Below are 20,965 nucleotides of genomic sequence, written 5' to 3' on the forward strand. Positions count from 1 at the left end.
ATTATAAAACTATTAAAATTTCTATTACCATTATTAATATCAGTATTATTATTAGTATTATTAATAATATTATTATTATTATCATTTTTTTTATCTTGATTATTATCAAAATTATCGAAATTATCATTACTAGTGATATTATAATCATTATTATTATTCCTATTATTATTATTATTATTATTATTATTATTATTATTATTATTAGTAATAATATTATTATTATTTTCTGTTATTATAAATTATCAGTATTTTTATTCCCAATAATACTAATAATATTATTATTAATAATATATTTAATTATATCCATTAATTATATTAATAAGTATAAGCAAAATCATACAGAATCATTTTTTTTTGCTGTGTCACAATCGAACTGTGTTACCTTTTGATTATGTTCCAAAGTTGTTACAAGTCTTAATCCATTACATCACATATAATTCAATTTCTAAACAGATGAAGTTAAAATCTATTCTATTACACTTTTATTTATTTTATTTAATTATTCTGCTTTCTGATTAAATGGAATGTCGATACAATTCGGTTATAAAATGTATAAGGGTATCAATGATATTAGTAAACACATTCGGCCCTTTCATTCCCAATATCAGTTAACAAGTATCACAACTTCCACTGATAAATTAAACACTTTTTTTTTAAACCCAGGCGACACCCCCTGTTACAATAACTTTTTATTCACACCTTCAAATCGAACCCCATTTCAAATTGTGTTAATGTAGTGTTGTTAGGATTAAGTTATGTAAACTACCTGCAAAGTTTGAGGCTTCAATTCCTTTTCTTGATCTTTAATTTCTAAGTCAAAGTTTATTTCTTAAAAAGTCAAAGAGGTTGTTCATAGCAAAATTCGAATCGATTTCGATGTTTTCTGTTAAATTGAGGATTTAGAAAGTTTCAAATAATGTTTGTGAACCTTTTTTATGTAGAAGCTTGGGTCTAAAACAAGCTCGAAATCAAATTTAATTTTTTTTTTGTTCTTTCTTTTCTTTAACGATGGCAGAAGAATTTTTTTATTTTATTTTTTTTATCGTTCATTAACTGATTCTAAAACCACTTAAATATTTCTATTTTGATTCTAAACCCTAAATATAACTAGTAATTAAACTGATTTGGTTATGGAAGGGATTTGTAGTGTTTAGGAAGATGAAGAAGAAGGTAAATAAAACAGAATACGGGTTTTAAATATTTAGAGGGGTATAAAATCAGAAAAACAGGTTTGGTTCGTTGGTTAGTGTGATTGTGCATGAACGGGAGGTCAAGGGTTCGAGTCTCGGAGTGGACAGTTTTATTCTTTTTGGGAAAAATCTTGTGAGGTAGCTTTTCACTCATTATTATTATTATTATTATTATTATTATTATTATTATTATTATTATTATTATTATTATTATTATTATTATTATTATTATTATTATTATTATTATTATTATTATTATTATTATTATTATGTTGTTGTTGTTGTTATTTTAGTTATTAATAAGTAATATTACCATTACTACTACTACTATTATTATTATTATTATTATTATTATTATTATTATTATTATTATTATTATTATTATTATTATTATTATTATTATTATTAGTCTTACAAGTATTATTAATATAGTTAGTATTGGTAATTTTATCATTTAAGGTATTATTACTATTATTATTATTATTATTGTTATTACTAATATCATTATCAAAATAAGTATTATTATTATGTAATATGATTATTAATATTATCATTATTAATATCAAAAACTACCTTTTTAACTGATAAATATTTTGCACATGAAATATGCTAGTTACATATACAATGATTATATTAAAAATTTTACATAACTATATATATCAAACCTATTAATATTAGTTGCATATAAAATACATACAAATAACAAAATATCGATTTTTAAATATAACATTAATCAATTATATATATAAATATGGATATATTGATGTTACTATATAAATATTAATCTTTTTGAATACATACACAAATTAAATATATATAATATATAAATTAGGTTATAATATATATAAAATTGTTCAATTACGATTATATGTATTAATATATACAAATGATATAGGTTCGTGAATCCGAGGTCAACCCTACAATTGTTCAATGTCGTCATATGTATTTTTACTACACAATACAATACGGTGAGTTTCATTATTCCCTTTTTAAATGCTTTTGCAATATATATTTTTGGGACTGAGAATACATGCGCTGTTTTTTTATAACTGTTTTACGAAATAGACACAAGTACGTGAAACTACATTCTATGGTTGAATTATTAAACCGAATATGCCCCTTTTTATTAAGTCTGGTAATCTAAGAATTAGGGAACAGACACCCTAATTGACGCGAACTCTAAAGATAGATCTATCGGGCCCAACAAGCCCCATCCAAATTACCGGATGCTTTAGTACTTCGAAATTTTATATCATGTCCGATGGAGGATCCCGGAATGATGGGGGATATTCTTATATACATATTGTGAATGTCGGTTACCAGGTGTTCAATCCATATGAATGATACTTTTGTCTCTATGCATGGGACGTATGTTTATGAGAAATGGAATTATGAAATCTTGTGGTCTATTAAAATTACGAAATGATTATTTATGTTAAACTAATGAACTCACCAACCTTTTGGTTGACACTTGAAAGTATGTTTATTCTCAGGTATGAAAGAAATCTTTCGCTGTGCATTTGCTCATTTTAGAGACATACTTGGAGTCATTCATGACATATTTCAAAAGACGTTGCATTCGAGTCGTTGAGTTCATCAAGATTATTATTAAGTCATTTATAGTTTAGATATATTATGAAATGGTATGCATGTCGTCAACTTTCAATGTAAATGAAAGTTTGTCTTTTAAAAACGAATGCAATGTTTGTAAAATGTATCATATAGAGGTCAAGAACCTGGAGATGTAATCAACTGTTGTGAATCGTTTATAATCGATGTGGACTTCATCCGGATGGATTAGGACGGGTCTTTACAATAATAACCGATGAAGTATTGATTCATAACTTCATTGGAGAAATATTTCGCGATGATTATGTAATCTCTAAAGTTTTGGGGATTATTCATTTCTAGTTTCAGCTAAAATCAAATGAGTTTAATAGTATATTAACTCATTAAATCTATATTACATCTGCAGAAAATATACATTTTCATAAAGACTGTAATAAAAATACTCTTGTACAAAATATTACTTGTGAAATTTTTAACGGGTAGGTAATGCCCGAGAAATATTTAAGGTCACAATTAAATATGTTACACTGTACATTCTTCAATTTTGATTCAAAAATCATCAACTATACTCACTACTTTCACGACGATATACATTCTTTCATAGAAATCTGAACAACCATACTCATTCAAATCCAATTACATATTCTAATTTTAACAGATCATAATCCAAGTCGAGATATAACCGATATCATCCCTCTCAGATTCTTACATATTTCAAAGCTATACTTTGACTTCAAAACTGTGATAGAACATCACTTCTATTCATAAGACTCGGAAAAATATTCGTATTATTCAAAATTCTAGAACATCATATGTATATTGACGATTACAATTTGCATTCAAACTCTTCATGATTCTTGAAAACACCTCAATTAAGAAACAATTGAGAGGATGATCCAACCATATGTTATCCACAGTCATGCACCTGAAAAACTCCCGGAACCTAAGTAGAAGTTTAACACAAATCCGTGATCCATTGGCGTTGTTATTATTGAAAATAACTTTGCAATTCCTTTCCAAAATAGCCAATTTTGTCACACCTCCAGCAAAATCAATTTCGACTTTTCATTCGGATTAGCCTTATTATAACCTTGATATATACGTTTCCCTGTATGTCATTGTTACCCGGAAACCTTTTATATTCCACCACATTATCAGCAGATGTACCAGCAACTTCGTTACTCTTTGGCGTAATCCTCTCCGAAAAATCAATATATGTACTCATTGAAACCTCATCATCTACTCATCTGCATCTTGTAACGATAATTGCCATACCAATTACCAAGAATCAGCAATCAGTATTTCGAATCTCGCAGTGTTTCTACATATAACATTTATCTCTTAGAATTGTGATCTTCCATTCTTAAATTCTGAAAAGCACCCAGTCTACGAATCAATACTCTGAATGATGAAAAAGCTGAATGAAGCAGCAAAAACTATAAACAACCTTAACAGTCGAAGGTTTGTTGATAAAGAATAGTGTGTTGGAAAAGCTCAGAAGAGTTGGAACTGGAAAACGGATTGAGCAAACCATGAAGGAGGTTGTGGACAAATCACAAAGACTAAACCTGCCTTCAAAGAATCCAAATGATTCAGTATCTGCTGAAGTCATTAACAAATATCTTGCTCCTGACTCTAAACTTTTGCGGACAAATCTTCTTCATCATCCTTTGACATTAGAAATTCTAAGATATCATCGTATCTTTCATTATAAATATCCTCGATATTTCTGAAGAGATTTTCATAACTATTCTTATCTAAAATCATTTATCTCCTCACATTATCTGTATTACATCATAAAGGAAACTGTTTTGTTACTATATTCTGTAAACCTTCGAGTTTAAATTTGAATGTTTTTGAAGTAGTGTTGGGAATTGAAGCACGAGTTAGTATAATATAATGACACTTGATCAGCGTGTTTATATTACAGTAAGTCATGCTGAGTTTCTATTGGAACGTGATAAAGGTTCACAGATCATACCCTAATCATGAATCATGTTACATAACTCTTTTATTCTATTTAACCTCTAAACTATCAAGAAAATATTTTTCTTGATGATTCGGTGTTTTTCGAATATTCTGGTAATTTGACAAATCAAATTGTGCTATTACCTTTCCTTTCTACTTTGTATATTATGATCATTCGAAACTCCATATCTATGAATTCTGGACCATTATTCGCTTAACTTGAAGTCGGGAAGAAGAAACAAAAGCATGGAACTCTAAAATAGAAAAAAATATATATAAAACCCAATAACAACATAGAAATTACAAACCGTGTATATCTATGTGAACAGCAAGATAAAGACACGAGAGAACTAAAAACACTATAAAACCAAGAGTATAGTAGAAATGAATAGATTCTTCTGGCGGCAGATGAAAAAGAAGAATGACAGATATGAAAGTTAGGAGTATATCAAGAATCAGAACTAGATGGAGCATATTGACGAATGCTTTAAAGTATGAATTAAGGAAGAAAGTATTGGAGTAATGAAAATAATGAAACGGAAAAGGTTAATTTATAGTGGAAATATCAGACATAGTAATCGAGGCAGATTACGAATTTAATTAAAGAAAATCCTAATTTCCTTAATTACCGAAGAATCAAATCTTGTAAAGATCACGAATATTTCTTTAAATTCCTTGAATTCCGGAAATCAAACGTGACTACGTCAAAAGTTAAGGCGAATATTTAATTTCCTCATTTCACTCTTTTGTGATACCTTCACTCATACTCTTCACGTAATCGAATTATTACTCAATAATGATAAAATTCTATTTTCTAACTCATATCCGTCATGAAAACATACTTATTGTCAACCATGACGATCTCTGTCAAATTTCGGGACGAAATTTCTTTAACGGGTAAGTACTATAACAACCCTCACAGTTTCATACTTAAATTGACTAATTTGCCCCTAGGGTTGTTATCCATACTTAATATATGATTAAATTCGACGTTGATTAAATATTTATTTTTTTGTTGACACGTTTTGTTAACTAAAGTTTACACTAATTATATAAAATAACTTAGTTAATATCAATATTAATGTGTATTATATTTAAAACTATATGTAACATAATTATTAATTAAATGATAAGTTATTTTAATCATTATTTATATTTTTAGCTTATAAAAAAAAGAAATAATATTTTTTTTATAAATTAAATAATGAGCCCATGAATTTTGACTAAATATTTTCAAAAACAAAAACTTATTAAAAACATTTTTAACATGTTTTTATTTTTTTGTTAAAATTGGCACCTTTATTTTATTTTATTTTTTTTCTTTTCACCAACCATTTTTACCTAAATACATGGCTCCTCATTCATTTTTTCTTGCCAAAAACAAAAACTTAAGTTATTCTCTCAAAACCTTGAAGAAAATTTGAGGTACTCTCTATTTTTATTTTATTTTTAATATTGTCGATTATATTTATATTTATTGTATATTCTTTGTAAAATTCGAAATTAATTATGTTTATATGTTATAATTAGTATTATAAGATTATGATGTATAAAAATAGTTTTGATAATTTATGGAATATTATTTATAATTAAATACAAATTATGTAGTATTTAAACATAAAATCAATGTAAAATTCGTAATAAATATTTTTAACCAAAAATAAAATATATATAATTTTTTATGAGTTTATAAAACTTATATAGATCTGTAAAAATTATAAAAATAATTACTTAGCTTGAATTGGTAATCATTATATAATTAAATTCTATTATTTTGTAATTCGAAGGTAAATTAAGAATAAATATAAAATAATAAAAAATATTTTTTAAATATTTTTTTATAGGTTATTAGACAGATAGAAACTTATAAAAATTATAAAAATAATTGTTTGGGTTTATTTAGTAATTATGTATAATTAAACTTATTTTGTGAATAAATTAAGGGCAAAAACAAAAATAAATACTAAAATATAATAAAAACGTTTTCTTAAATTTTTCTACTAATCTATATGATTAACTAAGACTATAAAAATTATGTATATAATTTTTAGATATTTAATTAATTATTTAGACATTTTTTTGGATAATGTTCGATTAATAAAACACTATTATTTTTGAAGTAATTTAGGTATTTATTTAAAGGTAATTATATTTAATATATATAAGACATACTAAGATATAATAACTAAATATTAAATAATATTTAGGTTGTGTTATCATTATTAAGTACATTAATAATTCGTTGTGTGTATACACCTATAACGCGAAGGTTAAAATTAAAGATAGCGTACAAAGACTACAAACATCACCGCTACTTGTGGCCTAGGGTGATCCTTGTTACCATTATGGGATGCTTGTGAATCTCGAATGCCAAGACTTAGATTCTGGTCAAGAGATCCTGGGTCGCTCGGTAACAATAGATCATTCGAGTGACTTGCATGTTAGCAATGAAGTTTGAGCGAGATTGTACAACGTCTTTATTGAGGATTATAACCCGAACATTCTTAAACTAGAAGCTTACTATAAGTGGAAGCTTTCCATAAATAGTAGGTTTCCAAAAATAGAAACTTTTGAGAAATAGGAACTTTTCTCGAAAACCGTCACTGTTAATATAGTTGCTATATTAATAAACAAACTTTATGTCTGTTAGACATTAACTAATCAAAGATTATATCTCTAGGTTAAGATCTCCGATCACTTACTCCGTTCATTCTTCTTTGCGTGGAATAACTTACTTGCTACTAAGGTGAACTTCATAGCCCCATTTTTTACTATTTCATAACTGTTTTACAACTTTGGGGTGAGACACATGCTTGCTTTTAAACTGTTTTACGCTTAGACACAAGTACTCAACTGTTAACTATGTTGTCTTGCTTTGATTAATGCTAAATCCCTACCGTAATATCGTTAATTGCTACGTATAAATGCAAACTTAATTATTGTGAGTAGGCCTATTGAGAGTAACGTCTCTAACCATTCGACCGTTGGTCTTTGGTTACATAATAATGATTCCACGACATTGACAGTACAATGTGTCATAGGGTAAATTGTTTAGTGGAGATATTACAAACTGCAGCAACACCTTTAGATTGATATATCTATATTGATCAACTTTAAACTAAATCTTGTGGTCTAAAACTCTGGATATTATTTATAAACCTGTAAATTTCACTCAACCTTTTTGGTTGACACTTTAAGCATGTTTTGTCTCAGGTGATGATTGAGCTAGCTGTTTGCAACTTTGTGATGATAAATTTGATGCTTGCATGGGGTCCACATCGCATATTACATTTTAGTTCATAACCATTTATTTTACATTTTAATAATAATGTAAACATTTATTACTGCTTCCGCTATTTTATTAACAAAGGTTTTATTTAAAAAGTCTCATATAGAGTCATTCTTGCTTATACAACTATATTATGATATGATTGGTCACAATTACCCCTGGTCCATTTTGGGGGTGTGACAGTCAAGCCCTATGGATCCATATATAACTACTCGCGCCCATCAGTTCTTATAATCGGCAGTTACTAGTTACCAAAGCTAAGGGCTTTTTGGTTCAAACTCAGTGTAGAATTAAGTATGTACTTGTGTCCATTGTGTTTAAAATAAAGTGCATGTATTCTCAGCCCAAAAATATAGATTGCAAAAGCACTTAAAAAGGGAGCAAAAAACTCACTTTAGCAGCACATAAGGTCATTCACCGAAATATGACCGAAACTCGGAATGCAAAATAATCGTAGATCTCAACCTAGAGAATATATGTTGGTCAATACATGTCTAACAAGCTAGGTAGGGTCATAGTGTATCACAATCCGAATGCTCGAGACCGACATGCAAAAGTTAACAAAAGTCATCTCAAAAGTCACCTGACCCAATATGATCTTTAAATCTATATATGTTTATTATATTTACATAGTATAAGTCTTGATAATTTAACGAATTTATAGTTTATCAAACTCAAAATATTATTTATTTCAGGAGCTATATTATATTTGAATTATCATGGCAATCGAAAATGTTTTATTATTTCACATAGTTTTTCAATACTTGTAAAATCAGATTATAGTGTTTATAAAGCTTTAAAACATGATAAGACAGCCAACTTTGACAATTGTTCAACAAAACGAGACGTGTCTTATATAAGAATTCATTTACTCGATTAGTAATATCTAAAAATCCAATTTATCAATCTCATAGACAAATTGTTTAAATATTAATTTACAGTTTCAAACACAATTTCAATTAACGTCAAACACAATTCAGTTGACCATATCTTTTAATCCGTTCATCGAAATCACGCGATTTCTAAAAGAAAAGATATTAATTTTTCGATAGCTTTCCAACGACATGCATATCATATACTTTATATCAGTAGCATATGTATCAAATTCGTGATTCATCATAAACTGTCTAACGATAAAATTAAAGCATACAAGCATTCATAAACATATATACTCGAGCACTAGACATGGATACACTATTAATATATAAAAGATATTATATGAATGATCACGTATCAATATTGTGATTCAATATTGCAGGAAAGTACGTAGACGCAACGGAGATGATAAACACTAGGTTTGACTTGCGAACAATACCCACAAACATTACCCATAACCTCCATAGCTATAACCCATATTTTTCTTAGTTCTATCCTGCTTGAAAAGCTTGTTTCGAAATCGTTTGGGCATAACCTCGTCGTAATAATTTATGTATAATAATACTCCTAATTATAAGATTAATAATAATATTAATCTTAATTATAATAATAATAATAATAATAATAATATAAATATAATTAAATATAAAGTAAGAATGGATAGATAGATTGAAGAATGAATCGAGAGCAGAAGGCTCGTGCCTTTTATAGGCTTTTTCTGATTTTTACAGCGCCACGATCGTGGAGTTTTTGTGCCTTACAGCTCCGCGATCGCGAAGGTGCGCATTTCCAGCTCACACATTTTTGTTCACTAGCTTGTCGACATAATTTTATATTTATATATAATATATATAATTTATTTTAATTAATTATATATTATATTATATTCTCGTGCATAGTTGACTTGTAACAATAGCTCCGTTGTCTTGTACGTTGATGCCCGATTTATATCCCATTTCCGGTTTTTCGAACGTCCTTTCGTACGCTTAGAAAACTTGTACTTTACGTTTCGTGACTCGTACCTTTGTTAAAATATAGACTTACATTACCAATAACCATATTACCCGAAATGTATCTTGTACGTTCGAGTGTTTTGGTCATTTGCTTCTTTAAATTACCTTCTCGTTATTTATTAAAATACCTTTAATAATATATTAAGTCTTTATAACAAATCGTTTTAAATCTAAATTTATATTATATTTTATCACTTTGTAAAATATATATATATATATATATATATATATATATATATATATATATATAAATATACATATCTATTTACATATAATTTGTTCGTGAATCGTCGAGCACAGTCAAAGAATAATTGATTACATGAATATAGTTCCAAAACTTTTTAGACTCAACATTACAGACTTCGCTTATCGTGTCGAAATCATTTAAAGATTAAGTTTAAATTTGGTCGGAACTTTCTGGGTCGTCACAGTACCTACCCGTTAATAAAATTTCGTCCCAAAATTTGATTGAGATCGTCATGGCTGACAATAAGTATGTTTTCATGACTCATATGTGTTGAAAATTAGAGTTTTATCATCATTGAGTAATATGGATAAAACAACTCGATTATGTGAAGAGTACGAGTGAAGCTATTACAAAAGAGTGAAATGAGTAAATGTAGATTCGTCATATCTTTTGACGTAGACAGGATTGATTTAAAGAGTTCAAGGAATTTGGAGAAAATCTTTGTAATAAGATTTGGTTCTTCGGTAATTAAGGAAATTAGGATCCTCTTTTGTTAAATGCGATAATCTATTTCGATTGCTCTGTCGGATATTTCACTATAAATCCACCTTCTTCGTTTCCTTATTTTCACAGCTCATACCTTCTATTCTTTCTCCCTTAATTCATATTTTAAAGCTTTCGTCAATATGCTCCATCCAGTTCTGATTCTTGATATACTCCTAACTTTCATATCTGTCATTCTTCTTTTTCATCTCCTGCCGGAAGAATCTATTTACTTTTACTATACTCTTGGTTTTATAGTATTTTTAGTTTTCCATGTCTTTATATTGCTATATGCATCGATATATACGGTTTGTAAATTTCTGGGTTGTTGTTGGGTTTTATATCTTCCCTTATATTTCGATGTTTCTGCTTCTGTCTTTCTATAATCATTGACATCCACAGTTAATGCTCTCTTCTATTTGCTGCGATTTATATTCCCATTTCTATTTCGGAGCTTCATGATTTTGTTTTCTTCTTCTTTCCGGCTTCAAGTCAAGCGAATAATGGTGCATAATTCGTAGGTATGGAGTTTCGAATGATCATAATATACAAAGCAGAAAGGAAAGGTAATAGCACAATTTGATTTGTCAAATTACCAGAATATCCGGAAAAGACCGAATCATCAAGAAAAATATTTTCTTGATATGTTTAGAGGTTAAATAGAATGAAAGAGTTATGTAACATGGTTCATGATGAGGGTATGATCTGTGAACCTTTATCACGTTCCATTAGAAACTCAGCATGACTTACTGTAATATAATCACGTTGATCAAGTGTCATTATATTATACTAACTCATGCTTCAGTTCCCAACACTACTTCAATAACATTCATAATTTAAGTTCAAACTTTTCAGAATTTAGAAACTAAAACAGTTTCCTTTCTGATGTAATACTGATATCAGAAGAAATAAATGATTTCAGATAAGAATAGTTATGAAAATATCTTCAGAAATATCGAGGATATTTATAATGAAAGATACGATGATATCTTAGAATTTCTAATATCGAAAGGTGATGAAGAATATTTGTCCGCAAAGGTTTAGAGTTAGGAGCAAGGTATTCGTTAATGACTTCAGCAGACACTGAATCATTTGGATTCTTTGAAGGCAGGTTTAGTCTTTGTGATTTATCCACAGCCTCCTTCATGGTTTGCTCAATCCGTTTTCCAGTTCCAAACCTTTTCTTTTTCTGATCTTTGCCAACACACTATTCTTTATCATCAAACTTTTGGCTGTTAAGGTCGTTTACAGTTTTTGCTGCTTCCTTCAACTTTTTCAACATTCAGAGTATTGATTCGTAGACTGGTTGTGTTTCAGAATTTTAGAATGAAAGCTCATAATTCTAAGAGATGAATGTTATATGTATACATATGATGTTCTAGTACAGTTTTGAATTCAAAGTATGGCATTTGTAAAATGTAAGAATCTAAAAGTGATGTTTTTCTGTTAAATCTTGGCTTGGATTCTGATTTTTCAAAATCATAATATGTAATCAAATTTGGATGCGAATGGTTATTTTGATTTCTAGGAAAGAATGTATATCGTTGTGAGAGTAGTGAGTATAGTTGATGATTTGCTGAATCAGAATCGAAGAATGTAACATATTAATTATGAATTTATATATCTTTAGGGTATTACCTACCCGTTAAAAGTTTCACAAGTAATATTTTGTACCAGAGAATTTTATTACAGTCTTTATGAAAATATATGTATGTATATTTTTTTCAGATGTAATACAGATTTAATGAGTTAATATCATATTAAGCTCATTTGATTTTCGGCAGGATTAGAAATGAATAATCTCTAAAACATTAAAGATTTCATAATCTTCGCGGAGAATGTAATCAATACTTCGTTATTCAGTTTTATTTATATTTCCTCAGTGAATCATGTTGGTGCTTATGGAACTCTTGCTAACTTCGCAAGGTACAAATGATGTTTTCTAGAAAGTTTCAACTACATCGAAAATGAAAGTGTAAAATCAAACATGTATTTGAATAATACACTTGATTTATTATGAAATGGAATCTATTAAGTCGAAGCAGAGATTATAGTTAACGATTATTAAGTCATTAACGAAGGATGTACATCATAGCATATTAATAACATGAACTAACCGAGTAGTTAAGATTCACATGTAATAGCTTAGTACGAAAAGATTTATTTTGATCTCAAAATTCATATATATATAAAATATACATATAATTTCTTCAGAGGGAATGAGTTAATACTTCATAACTCGTTGATACGATATACGCGTTGTTGATTAGTGATGATGTTTGCGGTGATTATGGATCTGGCGGACCTTGTGATGTTGTAGATGCTGCTGATGCTGATGATGCTGACGGTACTGACGGTGCTGGTGATGCTGACGGTACTATTGATGCTGCTGGTAAAATAGATCTAGCTTGTAAATCGTGCACCATTCTGATCAGGGTTTTATTTCATCATTTCTATTCGCTCACTCATCTGGTTTACAATTAGAGCTAGAATAAGTAATCTCTAAAACTTTTAGAAACTACATATTCTATGCAGAATATTTCTTCAATGAAGTTATGAATCAATACTTCATCGTTTGTTGTTGTTGGTATTCCTTGGTATCTATGGTGCGTATGACGTTGATGTTCGAGGTACAGATTGTGATGTTGAGGTGTGGGATGCGGATGTTGTTGTTGGTGGTGGTAATGATACTGTTGGTGTTGATGATGGTGGTACTGTTGATGACGGTGATGCTGCTGGTGTTTGTAACCTTTGTACCATATTCTCCAAAGCCAATACTCGAGTGCGAAGCTCGTTGACTTCTGCTACTACATCGGGATGATTGTTGGTTCGGACGAGCGGATGAATAAGATCTAGAATTTGAGATAGTATATAATCATGACGAGATACTCTGGAGATGAGAGAGAAAATGGTATTACGAACAGGTACGCCGGTAAGTGCTTCAGGTTCTTCGCCAAGAGGGGAATGTGGTGGATGGAAGGGATCACCTTCTTCTTGTCTCCAATGATTAAGTAGGCTACGAACCCATCTCCAATTCATCCAGAATAGGTGATGGCTGATTGGTTGATCCATTCCGGTTACACTGTCTTCGGAGATCAGGTGAATATCAAATTCGGAATAGCTGTCGGAGTTTAAGGAATTTGAACTAGATACGGGATCCATCTTGTATAATTAGAGAGATGATTTTTGATATGAAATAGATTATAGAATTTAGATTGGTACTCTTCAATACATAATTTACATATGTATATATAATACCAAAATTCCATAAATCACGGAGGAATTTTCGGAAGAAGTCAAGCAAAGTTTACAATAATAGATGTGCTAAGATATGAATTCGTCTGTACACTATGTATGCAATAAATGCAGGAAATGTGTCTAGGCTTAAGAATGATAAGCATGTAATTTTTGACAAGAAATGATAAGTAAAACTCGATAAAAACAGATACGGTCATAGTCCAGACTCACTAATGCATCCTAACAATTACCAGTTAAACACACTAATGCAAATTCTGGTTCCCTATGACCTCAAGCTCTGATACCAACTGTAGATAGTGGGGACGCATCCCACTCTGTAACAACTCAGAATTTTCCAACGTTTATTTATTAATATTTATTATTAATGCTTGCGTTTTAATAAATGTATTTATGTACATTTACTTGTCACCGTACTTGACTATACATGGCCCGACTCGTCCTTGCGACACACGTACTTTTCACGAATAATATTTTAAATATTATTTACATTCATGATTAATTATTATTAATCATTTTAATTAACTAAGGTTAGTAGTTAATTACTTGGGCTTTATTTGATTAATTGTTGCTTACTTACTTAAGACTTGGGCTTTTATTAATGGATACATGTTAATGGACTTAGAAGCCTACCCTACTTCTCTTAATGGACTACTAGGAGCCCACATTATGCTAATGACTAATTAATAATAAACTTGGAAAAATTAGCTTAAGTGGAAGACAAATTCTTACAAGCATGCTAGTAACCATTCCCCACATATTTAACTTTAACCACTTGGAACCTACACCTTCTCCCATACATGGAAACAAGCATTTTGACCCTCCCTTTGTGACCATAAAACCGTCCACCTTAGGTAGCCTTGGAGGGGGTTTTGTTTTAAATTTTTGACTACATATTCTCTAGTATTATCTCACTTTTACTTACACATACTTGCACACCTTCATTTGCTCTCATTTTTCTCTCTACTTGGTAAGTAACAAGGCTCATTTTCCTCTTCTTTTTCTCTCTTAAAAACCACCACCATCATCATTCTTTTACTTGTTTGTGTTGTTGTTTAATTACTTGTTCTTGTTGTTGATTACTTTCTTGAAGTTGTTTGTTGTTTTAAAGAATCAAACTTCCTAGTTTGTTCTTCATATTATCTTGTTATTCAAGAACAAGCAAGAACCTAAACTCTCTAGTTTATGGTTCTACAATTAATGTTTTAAAGATTTAAAGCTTATGAGTTCTAAAAATCATACATGCATTCATGTTGGTAAACTTAAGGTTTACTTTCTTAAGGATCAAAGCCTTGGCTTGAATCTTTAAAGTATGAATAACCATGAACTTATTACTTGTAAATTTAGTTTACTTCTTCATTTCATACACTTTTAATTTCGTGATTCTTGTTATAATGGTCAAAGTGTTACTAGTTAACCTTGATCTCATTTATCTTGAACTAAAGTTAAAAGTTCAAGAACATGCGAATGAAACTTTTAATTATAACTTTGTACACTTATGTTTGATCTAGACTTTTAGGTCTAGGATCTTCAAGATCTAACTAAGAACTATGTTCTACAACTTAAAATCTTGATTTTATAAGTTTACTCTCAAGTTTGTAGCTTAATATTACCTTTATAATTCATGCATGTGTTGAATCTATGATCATGATGCAACTTTGGTTCATCAAACTCCATATAACTCTTAAGTGAGTTGTGCTTCATATCATAGACTTACACTAGTGTTATGATGGTTAAACCTTGGTTAAGATGATGCAAACACATCAACGAGTTGTACACTTGAAGCTATATGCATCAAGGATGAGAACCGTGATGAGCATCGAGCACCAAGAAACCCACCGGAACCTACTGTTTACTGTTTCTGGGTCTGATCAGTATGAACTGTGTAGTGACCCGAACTTTTCCATGTTTATATATATTAATTGAGATTGATATTTACATGATTAAATGTTTCCAACATGTTAAGCAATCAAACTTGTTAAGACTTGATTAATTGAAATATGTTTCATATAGACAATTGACCACCCAAGTTGACCGGTGATTCACGAACGTTAAAACTTGTAAAAACTATATGATGACATATATATGGATATATATATAGTTAACATGATACTATGATAAGTAAACATATCATTAAGTATATTAACAATGAACTACATATGTAAAAACAAGACTACCAACTTAATGATTTTTAAACGAGACATATATGTAACGATTATCGTTGTAAAGACATTTAATGTATATATATCATATTAAGAGATATTCATACATGATAATATCATGATAATATAATAATTTAAAAATCTCATTTGATATTATAAACATTGGGTTAACAACATTTAACAAGATCGTTAACCTAAAGGTTTCAAAACAACACTTACATGTAACGACTAACGATGACTTAACGACTCAGTTAAAATGTATATACATGTAGTGTTTTAATATGTATTTATACACTTTTGAAAGACTTCAATACACTTATCAAAATACTTCTACTTAACAAAAATGCTTACAATTACATCCTCGTTCAGTTTCATCAACAATTCTACTCGTATGCACCCGTATTCGTACTCGTACAATACACAACTTTTAGATGTATGTAATATTGGTATATACACTCCAATGATCAGCTCTTAGTAGCCCATGTGAGTCACCTAACACATGTGGGAACCATCATTTGGCAACTAGCATGAAATATCTCATAAAATTACAAAAATATGAGTAATCATTCATGACTTATTTACATGAAAACAAAATTACATATCCTTTATATCTAATCCATACACCAACGACCAAAAACACCTACAAACACTTTCATTCTTCAATTTTCTTCATCTAATTGATCTCTCTCAAGTTCTATCTTCAAGTTCTAAGTGTTCTTCATATATTCTACAAGTTCTAGTTACATAAAATCAAGAATACTTTCAAGTTTGCTAGCTCACTTCCAATCTTGTAAGGTGATCATCCAACCTCAAGAAATCTTTGTTTCTTATAGTAGGTTATCATTCTAATACAAGGTAATAATCATATTCAAACTTTGGTTCAATTTCTATAACTATAACAATCTTATTTCAAGTGATGATCTTACTTGAACTTGTTTTCGTGTCATGATTCTGCTTCAAGAACTTCGTGCCATCCAAGGATCCGTTGAAGCTAGATCCATTTTTCACTTTTCCAGTAGGTTTATCCAAGGAACTTAAGGTAGTAATGATGTTCATAACATCATTCAATTCATACATATAAAGCTATCTTATTCGAAGGTTTAAACTTGTAATCACTAGAACATAGTTTAGTTAATTCTAAACTTGTTCGCAAACAAAAGTTAATCCTTCTAACTTGACTTTTAAAATCAACTAAACACATGTTCTATATCTATATGATATGCTAACTTAATGATTTAAAACCTGGAGACACGAAAAACACCGTAAAACCGGATTTACGCCGTCGTAGTAACACCGCGGGCTGTTTTGGGTTAGTTAATTAAAAACTATGATAAACTTTGATTTAAAAGTTGTTATTCTAAGAAAATGATTTTTATTATGAACATGAAACTATATCCAAAAATTATGGTTAAACTCAAAGTGGAAGTATGTTTTCTAAAATGGTCATCTAGACGTCGTTCTTTCGACTGAAATGACTACCTTTACAAAAACGACTTGTAACTTATTTTTCCGACAATAAACCTATACTTTTTCTGTTTAGATTCATAAAATAGAGTTCAATATGAAACCATAGCAATTTGATTCACTCAAAACGGATTTAAAATGAAGAAGTTATGGGTAAAACAAGATTGGATAATTTTTCTCATTTTAGCTACGTGAAAATTTGTAACAAATCTATTCCAACCATAACTTAATCAACTTGTATTGTATATTATGTAATCTTGAGATACCATAGACACGTATACAATGTTTCGACCTATCATGTCGACACATCTATATATATTTCGGAACAACCATAGACACTCTATATGTGAATGTTGGAGTTAGCTATACAGGGTTGAGGTTGATTCCAAAATATATATAGTTTGAGTTGTGATCAATACTGAGATACGTATACACTGGGTCGTGGATTGATTCAAGATAATATTTATCGATTTATTTCTGTACATCTAACTGTGGACAACTAGTTGTAGGTTACTAACGAGGACAGCTGACTTAATAAACTTAAAACATCAAAATATATTAAAAGTGTTGTAAATATATTTTGAACATACTTTGATATATATGTATATATTGTTATAGGTTCGTGAATCAACCAGTGGCCAAGTCTTACTTCCCGACGAAGTAAAAATCTGTGAAAGTGAGTTATAGTCCCACTTTTAAAATCTAATATTTTTGGGATGAGAATACATGCAGGTTTTATAAATGATTTACAAAATAGACACAAGTACGTGAAACTACATTCTATGGTTGAATTATCGAAATCGAATATGCCCCTTTTTATTAAGTCTGGTAATCTAAGAATTAGGGAACAGACACTCTAATTGACGCGAATCCTAAAGATAGATCTATCGGGCCCAACAAGCCCCATCCAAAGTACCGGATGCTTTAGTACTTCGAAATTTATATCATATCCGAAGGGTGTCCCGGAATGATGGGGATATTCTTATATATGCATCTTGTTAATGTCGGTTACCAGGTGTTCACCATATGAATGATTTTTATCTCTATGTATGGGATGTGTATTGAAATATGAAATCTTGTGGTCTATTATTATGATTTGATATATATAGGTTAAACCTATAACTCACCAACATTTTTGTTGACGTTTTAAGCATGTTTATTCTCAGGTGATTATTAAGAGCTTCCGCTGTCGCATACTTAAATAAGGACGAGATTTGGAGTCCATGCTTGTATGATATTGTGTAAAAACTGCATTCAAGAAACTTATTTTGTTGTAACATATTTGTATTGTAAACCATTATGTAATGGTCGTGTGTAAACAGGATATTTTAGATTATCATTATTTGATAATCTACGTAAAGCTTTTTAAAACCTTTATCTATGAAATAAAGGTTATGGTTTGTTTTAAAAATATGAATGCAGTCTTTGAAAAAAACGTCTCATATAGAGGTCAAAACCTCGCAACGAAATCAATTAATATGGAACGTTTTTAATCAATAAGAACGGGACATTTCAGTTGGTATCCGAGCGTTGGTCTTAGAGAACCAGAATTTTGCATTAGTGTGTCTTATCGAGTTTGTTAGGATGCATTAGTGAGTCTGGACTTCGACCGTGTTTACTTGAAAAATGATTGCTTAACAAATTTTGTTGGAAACTATATATTTTTAACATGTGAATATTATGTGATATATTAATCTCTTAACGCGTTTGATATTATGTGATAGATGTCTACCTCTAGAACAAGTCCCATTGATTCACCTAATAATAATGAAGAGTCAAATGTAAATTGGAATGATTCATGGACTGATTCACAAGTTCCCGAAGAGGAACCGGAAGAAGAGTCGGAACCAGAAGAAGAATCGGAACCGGAAGAAGAATCAGAACCGAATGAAGAAATAGAACCGGTGGGGGAAATAATAAAACGGTTAAGTAAAAGAAAATCCTCAACCAACCGACCAAGGTTAATTATGGTCAATGGTGTTTCCGCCAAGGAAGCAAAATATTGGGAGGATTACCAATTCTCCGATTAATCGGATTCCGACGAGAATTCCGATGATGTTATAGAAATTACCCCTACTGAATTTAAAAAGGCAAAAGAAAATAATAAGGGAAAGGGCATAAAAATAGAGAAATCTAATTCCAACCCCGATGAACTTTATATGTATCGTCAACCCTCGAAGTCCTTAAGTTATAACAATGACCCGGGAACCTCTAAACCACCAGGTTTTTCTAAACCAATGTGGATAACGACGGCTCGTATTAGGGGAACATCATATATCCCTAGAAACTTGGCAAAACGAACCAAAACCGAAGAAGAAGAAACAAGCGAGTCGGAATAAGATAGCTGTATTCGTGTGGTGTAATATATGTAATATAGTGTGCTTATGCTTTATGATATATGTAAAAATTGCTTGTATTAATAAGTATTTTTTTTTTCTTATGAATCTAACTCTTGTCTATTTTACAGTATAAAAACACAAAATGGATAGACAACCCAATATTTTAAGAGACCTACCCGGAGACATGATTGATGAAATCTTGTCTAGAGTCGGTCAGAATTCTTCGGCACAACTATTTAAGGCGAGATCAGTTTGTAAGACATTCGAAGAACGTTCCAAGAATGCCTTGGTTTATAAAAGGCTTTCGTTCGAAAGATGGGGGATATCACATTGGGAAATCCATAAGTTACGATGTGTTTACTTTGACGCATATATTGCGGGGAACCCAAATGCTATTTTACGCAATGGGTTAAGAAATTATTTTGACTCAATATATCCGAATATTGGACTTCGTGATTTAGAAAAAGCGGCTAACATGCAACATAAAGAAGCATGTTATGCTTACGGATTAGTAATGTTCGCTTCTCACCAAAGTGAGAACAAGAACATCGGGCTACAACTATTAAACAAAACATTCCCACAAGTGACGGAGTCGGTATTTGGGGTAAGAAATGAGGTTTTTAGATTGTTACGGGACTGTTGGACATTACGTAACCCTCGTCCCTTTGACGACATTAAAACACGCTGTCTTATCAACGGCCATAACGGTTATGTTCCACAAGACCAAGGATGGGAAGTAATCCTAGTAAAACCAGAATGCATGACTTGTTTCTGAACGTATGAATTACGTGTCTTTATTGCCTTTGCTGAACGACTTGTGTACTAGCTAGAATTATCTTCACAACCATCTTGTATCAAATTTATTGTGTGCTATATTTCATGCTATATGTAAAATAAGCGGTACTGAAAGTTTGTAAAATATTGTGTAAAAGTTTGAACGCGAAATATTATTATAATCAGTTTTTCATATAGAATTGTAGTAGTTTAATTGTATATTAGCAACTAAGTATGAACTTAACGGGTAGGTACTACCCGAATCTAAACTTATAAAACGCTAATATGAAGAAAAAGCTTTTATAAATGAGTTCATATTATGCTACGAAATACTAT

This window comes from Rutidosis leptorrhynchoides, chromosome 10, assembly GCF_046630445.1.
Source record: "Rutidosis leptorrhynchoides isolate AG116_Rl617_1_P2 chromosome 10, CSIRO_AGI_Rlap_v1, whole genome shotgun sequence".
Lineage (NCBI taxonomy): Eukaryota > Viridiplantae > Streptophyta > Magnoliopsida > Asterales > Asteraceae > Rutidosis > Rutidosis leptorrhynchoides.